The sequence below is a fragment of the Nannospalax galili genome, unplaced genomic scaffold (genome assembly GCF_000622305.1).
Source record: "Nannospalax galili isolate Female #2095 unplaced genomic scaffold, S.galili_v1.0 scaffold275, whole genome shotgun sequence".
Classification (NCBI taxonomy): Eukaryota; Metazoa; Chordata; class Mammalia; order Rodentia; family Spalacidae; genus Nannospalax; species Nannospalax galili.
Genome location: NW_008335440.1, coordinates 670,359 through 686,004, shown reverse-complemented (window position 1 = coordinate 686,004; position 15,646 = coordinate 670,359). Strand labels below are relative to the sequence as shown.

The following is a 15,646-nucleotide window of genomic DNA, read 5'->3' as shown; positions in this document are numbered from 1 at the left end:
GGCCTGGAGAGACTTCTTCATTAACTTTTTTAAAACAAAAACCAACTGAGGCTCTCCCAGACTTTATACTAAGAGTGCAGGCCAGTTTAGATAGAAAAATAACAGATCCTGCAGCCAAAGCAATGCTTTTAAACAGCCTTGTCTGGGAAGGGATGACCCCTGAGCACAGACAAGCATGCCAGAGACTGAAAAATGAACATCATGACAAATGGATTGTGGCCACCCATGACATTGTGACTGCCATGTACCAGGCCTCCTCCCTTGCCCAAGCCCTTGTAGTTGCAACCCAACACAACTCAAAATGCTTTAAATGTGGAGAAACTGAACACTGGAAAGAAAGTTGTGCCCAAAATGACTCAGCTGCCACTCGACCCCCTTAAACCTATCCTGGATGTCCCCCATCCACTCACCCTTAATTCCCCCCAGAGCTTCTTTCTCTGTCATCCTCATGGCTGTCTTTACCCTGCTTAAGGGCAACACTTCAGCCAGCCCCCACTCTCCCTAATACCAAGTTCTAGAGATTTTATTTTTCAGGAAAAAATAAGATCCATGAGACAATCGCTGGCGTGTTCCTACTCAGGTGCATTCTCTAGGTACCCTACAGCTGACTTTTATATCTCTTGACTTCTTGCACCTGCAGCCAAGTCTGTGCTAACTCATAATATTATTCTACAGGAAAAACAAACAGAGGACCAGATAAGATCAACTATGTCCTGGAACAAGCACATTCAGTATGTTGCTAACTTTCTTCCCTTCACCACCTATCCCAATGTCTAACTGCTTTTTTTGTGCATCCAGCAACAGGACCAGTTAATACCATCATTCTCTACCCAGGAACAAAAAAAGATTTCACTGACTCTCATCTAATGGATATCCCCTTATTCAAACAACTGGCTAACTATTCAATTTGCATTTTCAGCAAGTAAGCCTACTCATTACAAATGCCTCACTAACACTACTCTCTCCAATGCAGCATGCATCGCCCCTCCTCTTTTCATATGGTGCAAAGGAAAAGCCCAAAACTGTGTTAATTTCTCTTTGTCCACCTTTTGTGTACCAGTAATGATTACATCCCAGGTATACCTATTCAAAGGAAGAAACTGCCCTCCTCCTACACAGCTGCCAGCAGAGAAAAATCTTCATCCCTCTGCTGGTAGGGATCAAACTTGCACTCTCCCTGGGTGCTGGAGGCGTTGCTACTGTGCCAATTGTGCAGGCCCTACTGTGTTAATTTCTCTTTGTCCACCTTTTGTGTACCAGTAATGATTACATCCCAGGTATACCTATTCAAAGGAAGAAACTGCCCTCCTCCTACACAGCTGCCAGCAGAGAAAAATCTTCATCCCTCTGCTGGTAGGGATCAAACTTGCACTCTCCCTGGGTGCTGGAGGCGTTGCTACTGTGCCAATTGTGCAGGCCCTGCACCTGGCGGGAGATTTCCGAGACAAGCTGGACCAGGCAATGGCATCCACGACTGACAGCCTGGAATCTCTCCAACAACAAATGAACTCTCTTGCCAGGGTTGTGCTCCAAAACAGAAGAGCACTAGACTTAATAACTGCTGAACATGGGGGGACGTGTGTGGTATTGGGAGAGGAATGCTGTTTCTTTGTAAATGAATCAAATGTTGTTGAAACCGATGTTAACACTCTCAAAAAACTTCGTAATGATCTATTTTCAAGATTTCAACCACCGAACAACTAGGTTGGTTTAGTAATCCATTGTTTTCATGGCTCCTACCCTTTGTTAGTCCCCTGGTCATGCTGTGTGTTATTTTGATGCTACATCCATTAAAGTATAACTAAATATTTAGAATATAACCACTGTAGGATTTTGAAATAATAAATAGATGATAGAGTATTTAAGCTACTTGTGCTGGACAGCTTTAGTGTCAACTTGATACACTTGGGTTGAGGGAGCCTCAATTATAGAATTGCCTCCATTGGACAGGACTGTGATCATGTCTGTGTGGCATCTTCTTGATTGTTGAGTGATGTGGGAGGGCCCAGGCCACTGTGGGTGGTGCCACTCCTGGGCAGGTGGGCCTATGTTGCATAAGAAACGAGGCTGAGCATGGGCCAGGGGAGCAAGCCAGTAAGCAGTGTTCCTCCATGGCCTGTGCTCCAGCTCCTGCTTCCTGGTTCTGCCCTGCTGTTGGGGACCCCTGCTGTCTAAGGTAGCAATCTCTACATGTCTGGATAGCCGCAAGCCGGCTTGGCGTTCATATGCGGAGACTCCCTTTCTCAGCTGGGCACCTTCCTACTCTCTTCCTGACTCACCTTTGAAGTGCCCGTCACAGATACATGTCCTCTGGCACAGAAACTGCCAGGTTTTTCCTGTGTGATAATCAGGCACTGTCTAACAGCCTGATAGAAGCCCACCACCATATGTAAAGGGGGCATCCCAGGAGCACCTATCAGCTAAGGCTTTTGCTACTGCCTCCACACTATAAATCTTCTGGTTTCACCCAAATAAAGCGGAGCTGTATCACTGAGTCTGATTGAGCTGTATCCTGTGTCTTGCTGCCTATGATTCAGTCTCCTCAGAGGAGGCTATCCTTCCATCAACAACAACTCGCGAAGATCTTGCTTTTGCCGTTCCTGCACCTCCCCTCGTGATCCGGTGGCCAATGGATTGTGTAGAGAGAGGGAGCACCCGGCAGCTTGGAACGGAACCCGTCCGGCAGCAGACAGCGACCCGCAGAGTCGCCAGCATCCAGTAGCCATGGAGAGCCAGGGACCTGCACAGCAACGCGGGGCACGAAACCCATGCACCCCAGCAACAGGCGGGGACAAAGCCAAGCACTCAGCCATGCACCCCTGGGACACTGGGCTCTGTCTGACATTCCTACCCATGCTTCTAGCCTTCAGAGCTGTGTGGGACATCAGAAGATCCCTGCAGGTATCAGGCAGGGACAAAGCCAAGCACTAAGCCATGCACCCCTGGGACACTGGGCTCTTCCTGACATTCCTACCCATGCTTCTAGCCATCAGAGCTGTGTGGGATTGCAGGGGATCCCTGAAGGGCTAAGTGGAACCGTCTGAACTGGTCTTCCAACACCGTGAATTTCAGGGTGATACCTAGCAGGAACTCTAGCCCTGGCCCATCCTGCCTGCAGATCCTTGGTGCCAGTGACATCCCTGGAGTTTTTTTTTGTGCAATTGTTCCTGGGACCCTGCCTGACTACTACTCCTGGTCCTACCTCCCGCCTCGGGGTGGCCAGGCCTAGGTGCCTCTCTTCTTCTCCTAAAGCTCTCCTGGACCTAGCCACTCAACCAAAAGGAAGTCTGCCAGCATGGTCTTTCCTCTCCTTCCTCCCATCTAGGCACAAGGCCCAACAGGAAATCACATGCCTGGGACCAGGGAAGGGAGACCAGAAAGTCACAGGCACAACAGGAATGCTGATTGGTTGGTGAGACCCCGGGGGAGGAAGGTGGGAGCGACCCCATGGAGCAATCAATGTCACAACGTGCTGGACCTCAGTTACGATGAGAGAGACGGTAAGGAGTTTTCACTCATTTTGTTCAGCTTTTCCAAGGAATGATTGACTTGGAATCATCATCGATCCAGGCACGTTGGGAGAGTATTGTGGGGCCATCGACATGGTCATTGTCCCTGGGGCTCGTGCGTGAGAGCTTGGGCGGGGACCTGCAACACCCACAGCATCCAGGAACTCTCAGGACCAGCATGAGTCCGCTGACTCTGCAGGCACAATGATCGGCCCATCCTGGCCATGACGAGAGGGCTGTGGAGGTGCAGGTGCTCAGGCCTACAACAGATGAGAATATGGCCAGGCACTCAAAGAGCTGAAGACTTACCGTTCTCCTAGGTGACGCTGCGGGTGGTGAGGGATCCTGCAGAAGACTCCTGGAAGCCCGTTCAAGTGTATCCATCCTTCTGCTACGTTACACATTCTCAGGCTGCACCATTGCGGACTGGTCGCCCACGGGAATTGGCCCTGAGGAGGAGACAAAGATCCCACGCGACGCTTTAGAGGGCCAGCAGAGAACAAGGGGTGTGCGGTCGCAGAGCCTCTGCCTAGGTGGGTGGATAGTGCAGCTCTTCCAACTGTGGTTCCATTGCCAGCAAAGGCACCACTGACTGTGTTTTCCCTACGTAAGGAAGAGGGGGGGACAGGGTCCCTGCATGTGCCTTTCCTGTCTCCTTCCCTGGTCTCAGGGCCTGATTAGCCCCCCAGCTTCCTCCTCCAACCCCTATTTGGCAATATACGATAGGGCTAGCTATGGCTAACAGAACGGCCATAAAGGCCCTGTGCTATCGTGCCTTCACCACCAAACCTAGGCAGAACCCAAAAGGATTCCAACCTCAATTGCTCTCCCACAAAGATTATCCAGAGCGCCAGGAACAGCATAGACCACCTGGAGCAGCATCGCTGTCCGCTAGGTATTACTCGTGTCACGGGCCCTCTGCGGTAGCCCTGGACAACCTTTCGCCCTAGGGACCTGCCTAGGGCTCTGGATAGCCTAGAGGCCTCTGGCTCCTGAAAGAGGGGTTGGGTAAGGTAAAGGAGACACCTGGAAACCTAGACAGTCCCGACACTCTCCAGGATTCCAGCATCCAATGCCACCAATGCAACTCTGCCACTGGATACCCCAAACACTATGGGGCACATCAGATTCATTCTCGCCACAGGAAACAACCAGTCAGGGAGACTGAGAACTCTCTCGGCTAAGGAAAACCCTGCTCACCTCTCCTGAGAGACTGCTGTCCTCTACTGGGTGTAACTGTCAACTTTCTCCAAAAGGGTGCATGCTGAGGCTTGCCTGCAGAATTCCAATAACCTAAGAATCACTGTGCTACCAGTCCCAATCTCCAAGGAAGCTTACAGAAGCCAACATTACTACGTGAGGCCCCCAGGGCAAGTGGAAAATAGTGCAAGGCCCGAGATGACAGGCTACGCGGCTGTGTGTGGAGAGAGGCCTGAAGGCCATGCTGAGGAATGTACTCCCTCACTGGGTCAGACAAAAAAATATCCAATAGCACGGGGAAGGAGACTGTTTGGACAAAACCCCTGTAGCTGAAACTTACAGTGACGGCACGAGAGGGAAGTCGTGACTGTGGGGGGACAATGCAGGGGAGCGAGGATAGCTGTAACCACCTGATCCCGGTGGATATGTCACAAATGATCTGACTGTTGAACCAGCTGGCCAAATAAGGGGACCTTCTAGACTGGGAGACCTCCTGGCCTCAGCCTGCCAGACTCCAATGGGAGGTCTCCCCCAAGCTCATGGGATTAACCGGTGGTGGGGTCAGGCACGTCCATGAACACACATCCGTGAACTGTCCACACAAATACCGAGAGGTGTACCCACATGTAGATGGACACTTCAGGCAAGGCTGCAACACCTCGGTCAAGTTTGGACACCTCTAGCATCATGACAATCAGCGTACAGGCGGGGACAAAGCCATGTGCTCAGCCATGAACCCCTGGGACACTGGGCTCTGTCTGACATTCCTACCCATGCTTCTAGCCTTCAGAGCTGTGTGGGACAGCAGGGGATCCCTGCAGGGTGCAGTGGGCCCATCTGAAGTGGTCTACCAACACCGTGAACCTCGGGGTGATGCCTAGCAGCAACCCCAGCCCTGGCGCTTCCTGCCTGCAGATCCTTTGTGCAAGTGACATCCCTGGAGATTTTTCTGTGAAATGGTTCCTGGGACCCTGCCTGACTACTACTCCTGGTCCTACCTCCTTCCTCGGACTGGCCAGGCCTTGGTGCCAATCTACTTCTCCTGAAGCTCTCCTGGCCCTAACCACGCAACCAAAGGAAGCCAGGCAGCGTGGCCCTTCCGATCCTTCCTTCCATCTAGGCGGAAAGGCCAACAGGAAATCATATGCCTGGGCCCAGGGAAGGGAGACCAGAAAGGCACAGCCATGACAGGACCGCTGATTGGTTGCTGAGACCCTGGGGGGGGAAGGTGGGAGCGACCACGTGGAACACTCAATGACATAACGTACTGGACCTCAGTCATGATGAGAGAGATGGAAGGGAGTTTTCACTCATTTTGTTCAGCTTTTCCAAGGAATGATTGACTTGGAATCATCATTGATCCAGGCACGTTAGGAGAGGGCTGCGGGGCCATTGACATGGTCATTTTTCCCGGGGCTCGTACGTGAGAGTGTGGGCAGGGACCTGCAACATTCACAGCATCCAGGAATGCTCAGGACCAGCATGAGTCCGCTGACCCTGCAGACACAATGATCGGCCCATCCCGGCCATGACGAGAGGGCTGTGGAGGTGCAGGTGCTCAGGACTACAACAGATGGGAATATCGCCAGGCACTCAGGGAGCTGAAGACTTACCGTTCTCCTTGGTGACACTGCGGGTGGTGAGGGATCCTGCCGAAGACTCCCAGAAGACCTTTCAAGGGTATCCGTCCTTCCGCTATGTTACACATTCTCTGGCTGCACCATTGTGGACACGTTGCCCACGGGAATTGGTCCTGGGAAGGAGACAAAGATCCCACGCGGCGCTTTAGTGGGTCAGCAGAGAACAAGGGGCTTTCGATCACAGTGCCTCTGCCTAAGTGCATGGATAGTGCAGCTCTTCCAACTGTGGTTCCAATTCTAGCAAAGGCATCTCTGACAGTGTTTTCCTCTAGGTAAGGATGAGGGGGGGCCCTTTCCTGTCTCCTTTCCTGGCCTCAGGGCCTGATTAGCCCCCCCCAGCTTCCTCCTCCAACCCCTACTCGGCAGTATATGATAGGGCAAGGTATGGCTATCAGAACAGCAGCAAAGGCCCTGTGCTATCGCGCCTTCTCCCTCAAACCTAGGAAGAACCCAAAAGGATTCCAACCTCAATTGCTCTCCCACAAAGACTATCCAGAGCGCCAGGAGCAGTAGAGGCCACCCGGAGCAGCATCTCTGTCCCCTAGGTCCTGCTCGTGTCACGGGCCATCTGCGGTAGCCCTGGACAATCTTCCTACCCAGGGAGCTGACAGCGTGTTCTGCCTAGGGTTTTGTATGCCCCAGAGTCCTCTGGCCAATCAAAGAGGGGTTGGGTCTGACAAAGGAGACACCTGGAAACGTAGGCAATCCCGACACTCTCCTGGCTTCCAGCATCCAATGCCACCAATGCAACCCTGCTACTGGATCACACAAGCACTATGATGCACATCACATTCATTCCCACCCAGGAAACAACCAGTCACAGAGACTGAGATCTCCCTCGACTCAGGAAAACCCGGCACACCTCTCCTGTGAGACCTCTGTTCTCTACTGGGTGCAACTGTCAACTTTCTCCAAAAGGGTGCCTGCTCCGGCTCGTCTGCAGAATTCTGATAACCGAAGAATCACAATGCTACCAGCCCCAATCTCCGAAGAGGCTTGCAGCAGCCAACATTACCACGTGTTGCCCCCAGAGCAGTGGACAATGGAGCAAAGCCCGAGGTCACCAGCTACAGAGCTGTGTTTTGGGAGAGCCCTGGAAGGTATGCCAAGGCCTCTACTCCCTAACTGAGTCAGACAAAATAATATCCAATAGTACGGGGAAGGGAACAGTTTGGACAAAACCCCCTGGAGCTAAAACTTACAGTGATGGCAAAAGACGGAAGTCGTGCCTGTGGGGGGACTATGCAGGGGACCGAGGAGAGCTGTCATCACCTGATCCCGGTGTGTATGTCACAAATGATCCAACTGTTGAAACAGCTGGCCAAATAAGGGGACCTTCTAGCCTGGGAGACCTCCTGGCCTCAGCCTGGCAGACTCCAATAGGAGGTCTCCCCCATGCTCATGGGATTATCCGGTGGTGGGGTCAGGCACGTCCATGAACACACGTCCGTGAAATGTCCACACAAATGACGAAAGGCGTACCCACATGGAGATGGACGCTTCAGGCAAGGCTGTGACACCTCGGTCAAGTTTGGACACCTCCATCATCATGACAATCAGCGTACAGGTGGGGGCAAAGCCAAGTGCTCAGCCATGAACCCCTGGGACACTGGGCTCTGTTTGACATTCCTACCTATGCTTCTAGCCTTCAGAGCTGTGTGGGACAGCAGGGGAACTCTTCAGGCCTCATTGGGGCCATCTGAACGGGTCTACCAACAGCAGGAACCTTGGGGTGGTGCCTAGCAGCAACCCCAGCCCTGACCCTTCCTGTCTGCAGATCCTTGGTGCCAGGGACATCCCTGGAGATTTTTCTGTGCAATGGTTCCTGGGATCCCGCCTGACTACTACTCCTAGTCCTACCTCCTTCCTCGGGCTGGCTGGGCCTTGGTGCAACTCTACTTCTCCTGAAGCTCTCCTGACCCTAGCCACTCAACAAAAAGGAAGCCTGCCAGCGTGGCCCTTCCTCGCCTTCCTTCCATCGAGGCGAAAGGCCCAACAGGAAATCATATGCCTGGGCCCAGGGAACGGAGACCAGAAAGGCACAGGCACGACAGGACCGCTGATTGGTTGTTGAGACCCCGGGGGAGTAAGGTGGGAGCGACACCGTGGAGCACTCAATGACACAACATCCTGGACCTCAGTTACGATGAGAGAGACGGCAGGGAGTTTTCACTCATTTTGTTCAGCTTTTCCAAGGAATGATTGACTTGGAATCATCATCGATCCAGGCACGTTAGGAGAGGGCTGCGGGGCCATCTACATGGTCATTTGTCCCTGGGGCTGGTGCGTGAGAGTGTGGGCAGGGACCTGCAACACCCACAGCATACAGGAACGCTCAGGACCAGCATGAGTCCGCTGACCCTGCAGCCACACTGATCGGCCCATCCCAGCCATGACGAGAGGGTTGTGGAGGTGCCGGTGTTCAGGGCTACAACAGATGAGAATATCGCCAGGCACTCAGGGAGCTGAAGACTTACCGTTCTCCGTGATCTTGCGGGTGGTGAGGGATCCTGCCGAAAACTCCTGGAAGACCTTTCAAGGGTATATGTCCTTCCGCTACCTTCCACATTCTCTGGCTGCACCATTGTGGACACGTTGCCCACGGGAATTGGGCCTGAGGAGGAGACAAAGATCCCATGCGGCGCTTTAGTGGTTCAGCAGAGAACAAGGGGCTTGCGATCACAGTGCCTCTGCCTAAGTGCATGGATAGTGCAGCTCTTCCAACTGTGGTTCCAATTCTAGCAAAGGCATCTCTCCAATGCTAGCAAAGGCATCTCTGACCGTGTTTTCCCTAGGTAAGGAGGGGGGGGCGGGTCCCTGCGTGTGCCTTTCCTGTCTCCTTTCCTGGCCTCAGGGCCTGATTAGCCCCCCCCAGCTTCCTCCTCCAACCCCTACTCGGCAGTATATGATAGGGCAAGGTATGGCTATCAGAACAGCAGCAAAGGCCCTGTGCTATCGCGCCTTCTCCCCCAAACCTAGGAAGAACCCAAAAGGATTCCAACCTCAATTGCTCTCCCACAAAGACTATCCAGAGCGCCAGGAGCAGTAGAGGCCACCCGGAGCAGCATCTCTGTCCCCTAGGTCCTGCTTGTGTCACGGGCCATCTGCGGTAGCCCTGGACAATCTTCCTACCCAGGGAGCTGACAGCGTGTTCTGCCTAGGGTTTTGTATGCCCTAGAGTCCTCTGGCCAATGAAAGAGGTGTTGAGTCTGACAAAGGAGACACCTGGAAACGTAGGCACTCCCGACACTTTCCTAGCTTCCAGCATCCAATGCCACCAATGCAACCCTGCCACTGGATCACACAAGCACTATGATGCACATCACATTCATTCCCACCCAGGAAACAACCAGTCACAGAGACTGAGATCTCCCTCGACTCAGGAAAACCCGGCACACCTCTCCTGTGAGACCTCTGTTCTCTACTGGGTGCAACTGTCAACTTTCTCCAAAAGGGTGCCTGCTCCGGCTCCTCTGCAGAATTCTGATAACCGAAGAATCACTGTGCTACCAGCCCCAATCTCAGAGGAGGCTTGCAGCAGCCAACATTACCATGTGTTGCCCCCAGAGCAAGTGGACAATGGAGCAAAGCCCAAGGTCACTGGCTACAGGGCTCTGTTTTGGGAGAGCCCTGCAAGGCATGCCAAGGCCTCTACTACCTAACTGGGTCAGACAAAATAATATCCAAAAGCACGGGGAAGGGGACAGTTTGGACAAAACCCCCTGGAGCTAAAACTTAGAGTAACGGCACGAGAGGGAAGTCGTTCCTGTGGGGGGACAATGCAGGGGAGCAAGGATAGCTGTCACCACCTGATCCCGGTGTGTATATCACAAATGATCCGACTGATGAACCAGCTGGCCAAATAAGGGGAACTTCTAGCCTGGGAGACCTCCTGGCCTCAGCCTGCCAGACTCAAATGGGAGGTCTCCCCCACCCTCATGGGGTTAACCGGTGGTGGGGTCATGCACGTCCATGAACACACATCCGTGAAATGTCCACACAGATGCCGAGAGGCGTACCTACATGTAGATGGACGCTTCAGGCAAGGCTGCGACAACTCGGTCAAGTTTGGACACCTCCATCATCATGACAATCAGCGTACAGGCGGGGAAAAAGCCAAGTGCTCAGCCATGAACCCCTGGGACACTGGGCTCTGTCTGACATTCCTACCCATGCTTCTAGCCTTCAGAGCTGTGTGGGACAGCAGGGGATCCCTGCAGGGCTCAGTGGGGCCGTCTGAACTGGTCTACCAACACCATGAACCTCGGGGTGGTGCCTAGCAGCAACCCCAGCCCTGGCCCTTCCTGCTGGCAGATCCTTGGTGTCAGTGACATCCCTGGAGATTTTTCTGTGCAATGGTTCCTGGGACCCCACCTGACTACTACTCCTAGTCCTACCTCCTTCCTCGGGCTGGCCGGGCCTTGGTGCAACTCTACTTCTACCGAAGCTCTCCTGGCCCTAGCCGCTCAACCAAAAGGAAGCCTGCCAGCGTGGCCCTTCCTCTCCTTCCTTCCATCTAGGCGCAAGGCCCAACAGGAAATCATATGCCTGGGCCCAGGGAACGGAGATCAGAAAGGCACAGGCACGACAGGACCGCTGATTGGTTGTTGAGATCCCGGGGGAGGAAGGTGGGAGTGATCCCGTGGAGCACTCAATGAAAAAACGTGCTGGACCTCAGTTACGATGAGAGAGACGGCAGGGAGTTTTCACTCATTTTGTTCAGCTTTTCCAAGGAATGATTGACTTGGAATCATCATCGATCCAGGCACGTTAGGAGAAGGCTGTGGGGCCATCGACATGGTCATTTGTCCCTGAGGCTGGTGCGTGAGAGTGTGGGCAGGGACCTGCAACACCTACAGCATCCAGGAATGCTCAGGACCAGCATAAGTCCGCTGACCCTGCAGCCACACTGATTGGCCCATCCCAGCCATGACGAGAGGGCTGTGGAGGTGCAGGTGTTCAGGGCTACAACAGATGAGAATATCGCCAGGCACTCAGGGAGCTGAAGACTTACCGTTCTCCTTCGTGAACCTGCAGGTGGTGAGGGATCCTACAGAAGATTCCTGGAAGACCTTTCAAGAGTATACGTCCTTCCGCTACCTTACACATTCTCTGGCTGCACCATTGTGGACACGTTGCCCACGGGAATTGGCCCTGAGGAGGAGACAAAGATCCCACGCGACGCTTTAGCAGGTGAGCAGAGAACAAAGGGCTTGCAATCACAGTGCCTCTGCCTAGGTGCGTGGATAGTGCAGCTCTTCCAACTGTGGTTCCAATTCTAGCAAAGGCATCTCTGACCGTGTTTTCCCTTAGGTAAGGAGGAGGGGGGACCAGGGTCCCTGCGTGTGCCTTTCCTCTCTCCTTTCCTGGCCGCACGGCCTGATTAGCCCCCACCAGCTTCCTCCTCCAACCCCTGCTCGACAGTATACAATAGGGCAAGCTGTGGCTAACAGAACAGCCGCAAAGGCCCTGTACTATTGCGCCTTCTCCCCCAAACCTAGGAAGAACCCAAAAGGATTCCAACCTCAATTGCTCTCCCACAAAGACTATCCAGAGCGCCAGTAGCAGTACAGGCCTCCCTGAGCAGCATCGCTGTCCCCTAGGTTCTAATCATGTCATGGGCCCTCTGTGGTGGCCCTGGACAACCTTCATACCCAGGGAGCTGACAGCGTGTCTTGCCTAGGGCTTTGTATGCCCCAGAGTCCTCTGGCCCATGAAAGAGGGGTTGGGTCTGACAAAGGAGACACCTGGTAACCTAGACACTCCTGACACTCTACAGGCTTGCAGCATCCAGTGCCACCAATGCAACCCTGCCACTGGATCACACAAGTACTATGGTGCACATCATATTCATTCCCACCCAGGGAACAAACAGTCAGGGAGACTGAGATCTCTCTCAGCTCAGGAAAACCCTGCTGCCTTCTCCTGAGAGACCTCTGTCCTCTACTGGGTGCAACTATCAACATTCTCCAAAACGGTGCCTGTTCCGGCTCGTCTCTAGAATTCCAAAACCTAAGAATCACTGCGCTACCATTCCGAATCTCTGAGGAAGCTTACAGCAGCCAATATTAACACGTGTGGTCCCCAGGGCAAGTGGAAAATAACGCAAGGCCTGAGGTCACCAGCTATAGGGCTGTGTGCAGAGAGAGGCCTGGAGCCATGCTGAGGCCTCTACTCCCTCACTGGTTCAGATAAAAAAATACATCCAAGAGTACGAGGAAGTGGACTCTTTGTACAAAAACACCTGTAGCTGAAACTTACATTGTCGGAACGCCAGGGAAGTTATGCCTCAGGGTGGACAATGCAGGGGAGTGAGGATTGCTGTCACCACCTGAGCCTGGTGCTGACGGCACACGTGATCCACATGTTGAACCACCTGGCCAAATAAGGGGACCTTCTAGCCTGGGAGACATCCTGGCCTCAACCTGCCAGACTTCAGTTGGAGGTCGCCCCCGCGCTCATGCGTTTCCCCGGTGGTGGGATCATGCACGTCCGTGAACACACATCTGTCAAATATGCAAACAGATGCCGAGAGGTGTACCCACATGGAGATGGAAGCTTCAGGCACGGCTTCGACACCTTGGTCAAAGATGGACACCTCCATCATCATGACAATCAGTGTATAGGCGGGGACAAAGCCAAGCGCTCAGCCATGCACCCCTGGGACACTGGGCTCTTCCTGACATTCTTACTCATGCTTATAGCCATGAGAGCTGTGTGGGATTACAGGGGATCCCTGCAGGGCTAAGTGGGACCGTCTGAACTGGTCTTCCAACACCGTGAACCTCGGGGTGGTACCTAGCAGGAACTCCAGCCCTGGCCTGTCCTGCCCGAGCCCTGGCCCATCCTGCCTGCAGATCCTTGGTGCCAGTGACATCCCTGGAGTTTTTTTTTGTGCAATTGTTTCTGGGACCCTGCCTGACTACTACTCCTGGTCCTACCTCCCGCCTCGGGGTGGCCAGGCCTAGGTGCCTCTCTTCTTCTCCTAAAGCTCTCCTGGACCTAGCCACTCAACCAAAAGGAAGCCTGCCAGCATGGTCCTTCCTCTCCTTCCTCCCATCTAGGCACAAGGCCCAACAGGAAATCACATGCCTTGGACCAGGGAAGGGAGAACAGAAAGGCACAGGCACGACAGGAATACTGATTGGTTGTTGAGACCCCAGGGGAGGAAGGTGGGAGTGAACCCATGGAGCAATCAATGACACAACGTGCTGGAACTCAGTTACGATGAGAGAGACGGTAAGGAGTTTTCACTCATTTTGTTCAGCTTTTCCAAGGAATGATTGACTTTGAATCTACAGCGATCCAGGTACGTTGGGAGGGAGCCACGGGGCCATCGACGTTGTCATTGGCCCATGGGGCTTGTGCGTGGGATTGTGGGTGGGGAGTAGCAACACCCACAGTATCCAGGAACGCTCGGGACCAGCATGAGTCCTCGGACACTGCAGGCACACTGATCGGCCCATCCTGGCCATGAGGAGAGTGCTGTGGAGGTGCAGGTGCTCAGGGCTACAACAGATTAGAATATCGCCAGGTACTCAGGGAGCTGAAGACTTACTGTTGTCCTAGGTGAGCCTGTGGGTGGTGAGGGACCCTGTAGAAGACTCCCGGAAGCCCTTTCAAGGGTATCCGTCCTTCCGCTAAGTTACACATTCTCTGGCTGCAGCATTGTGGACACGTCACCCACGGGAATAGGCCCTGAGGAGGAGACAAAGACCCCACGTGACGCTTTAGCGGGCGAGCAGAGAAGAACGGGTGTGCGGTTGCAGTGCCTCTGCCTAGGAGGGTGGATAGTGCAGCTCTTCCAACTGTGGTTCCATTGCCAGTAAAGGCATCTCTGACCGTGTTTTCCCCTATGTAACGAATATGGGGGGCCAGCTTCCCTGCGTGTGCCTTTCCTGTCTCCTTCCCTGGTCTAAGGGCCTGATTAGACCCCCAGCTTCCTCCTCCAAACCATAGTCGGCACTATACGATAGGCCGAGCTATGGCTAACAGAACGGCCATAAAGTCCCTGTGCTATGGAGCCTTAGAACAACAAACCTAGGCAGAACCCAAAAGGATTCCAACCTCAATTGCTCTCCCACAAAGATTATCCAGAGCACCAGGAACAGTACAGACCACCCGGAGCAGCATCGCTGTCCCCTAGGTTCTACTCATGTCACAGGCCCTCTGTGGTAGCGCTAGACAACCTTCCTCCCCACGGAGCTGATAGTGTGTCCTGCCTAGGGCTCTGGATGCCCTAGAGGCCTCTGGCTCCTGAAAGAGGGGTTGAGTCAGGCAAAGGAGACACCTGAAAACCTAGACACTCCTGACACTCTCCAGGCTTCTGGCATCCAATGCCGCCAATGCAACCCTGCCACTGGATCCCCAAGCTATATGGTGTACATCAGATTCATTCTCGCCACAGGGAACAACCAGTCAGGGAGACTGAGAACTCTCTTGGCTCAGGAAAACCCTGCCGACCTCTCCTGAGAGACCTCTGCCTCTATTGGGTGCAAGAGTCAACTTTCTCCAAAAGGGTGTCTGCTCAGGCTCACCTGCAGAATTTCGATAACCTGAGAATCAATGTGTTAGCAGTCCCAATCTCCAAGGAACCTTACAGAAGCCAACATTATTACATGTGGCCCCCAGGGCATGTGGAAAATAGTGGAAGGCCCGAGGTGACCGGCTACATGGCTGTGTGTGGAGAGAGGCCTGAAGGGCATGCCGAGGCATCTACTCCCTCACTGGGTCAGACAAAAAAATATCCAGTAGCACGGGGAAGGGGACTGTTTGGATAAAAACCACTGTAGCTGAAACTTACAGTGACAGCATGAGAGGGAATCCATGTCTGTGGGTGGAAAATGCAGGGGAGTGAGTATAGCTGTCAGCACCTGATTCCAGTGCTGACAGCACACATGATCGGCCTGTTGAACCAGCTGGCAAAATAAGGGGGCCTTCTAGCCTGGGAGACCTCCTGATTTCAGCATGCCAGACTACAATGGGAGGTCTCCCTCACGCTCATGGGATTCCCCGGTGGTGGGGTCAGGCACGTCCTTGAACACACATCCGTCAAATGTCCACACAGATGCCGACAGGCGTACCCAGATGTAGATGGACGCTTTGGGCACGGCTGTGACACCTCGGTCAAGGATGGACACCTTCATAATCATGACATTCAGCATAGAGGCGGGGAAAAAGCCAAGCACTCAGCCATGCACCCCTGGAACACTGGGCTCTGTCTGACATTCCTACCATGTTTCTGGCTCTCAGAGCTGTGTGGGACAGCAGGGGAATCCCTGCAGGGATAAGTAGGGC

At 53.5% G+C, this 15,646-nt stretch overlaps 1 long non-coding RNA gene and 5 other non-coding genes across 7 annotated transcripts in view; all 6 read right to left on the bottom strand.

The window, feature by feature from the left end:
* LOC103731781 overlaps nt 1-15,646 on the bottom strand; it is a 114,520-nt gene that overhangs the window by 62,256 nt on the left and 36,618 nt on the right. For both annotated transcript variants that reach the window (XR_003849070.1, XR_001872379.2), the window contains exons 7-11: nt 13,908-14,047; nt 11,364-11,503; nt 8,827-8,963; nt 6,323-6,462; nt 3,819-3,958 (exon numbers count right to left, since the gene is read on the bottom strand). This is a non-coding gene — a long non-coding RNA (uncharacterized LOC103731781). The remainder of the gene's footprint in view (nt 1-3,818; nt 3,959-6,322; nt 6,463-8,826; nt 8,964-11,363; nt 11,504-13,907; nt 14,048-15,646) is intronic.
* Nucleotides 3,475-3,568, bottom strand: LOC115069839. The gene has a single exon (XR_003849075.1). It is a non-coding gene; the product is annotated as a small nucleolar RNA SNORD116 (small nucleolar RNA).
* On the bottom strand, nt 5,979-6,072 carry LOC115069858. The gene has a single exon (XR_003849092.1). It is a non-coding gene; the product is annotated as a small nucleolar RNA SNORD116 (small nucleolar RNA).
* On the bottom strand, nt 8,482-8,575 carry LOC115069844. Its single transcript, XR_003849080.1, has one exon. It is a non-coding gene; the product is annotated as a small nucleolar RNA SNORD116 (small nucleolar RNA).
* Nucleotides 11,019-11,112, bottom strand: LOC115069843. The gene has a single exon (XR_003849079.1). It is a non-coding gene; the product is annotated as a small nucleolar RNA SNORD116 (small nucleolar RNA).
* LOC115069863 lies at nt 13,563-13,656 on the bottom strand. Its single transcript, XR_003849097.1, has one exon. It is a non-coding gene; the product is annotated as a small nucleolar RNA SNORD116 (small nucleolar RNA).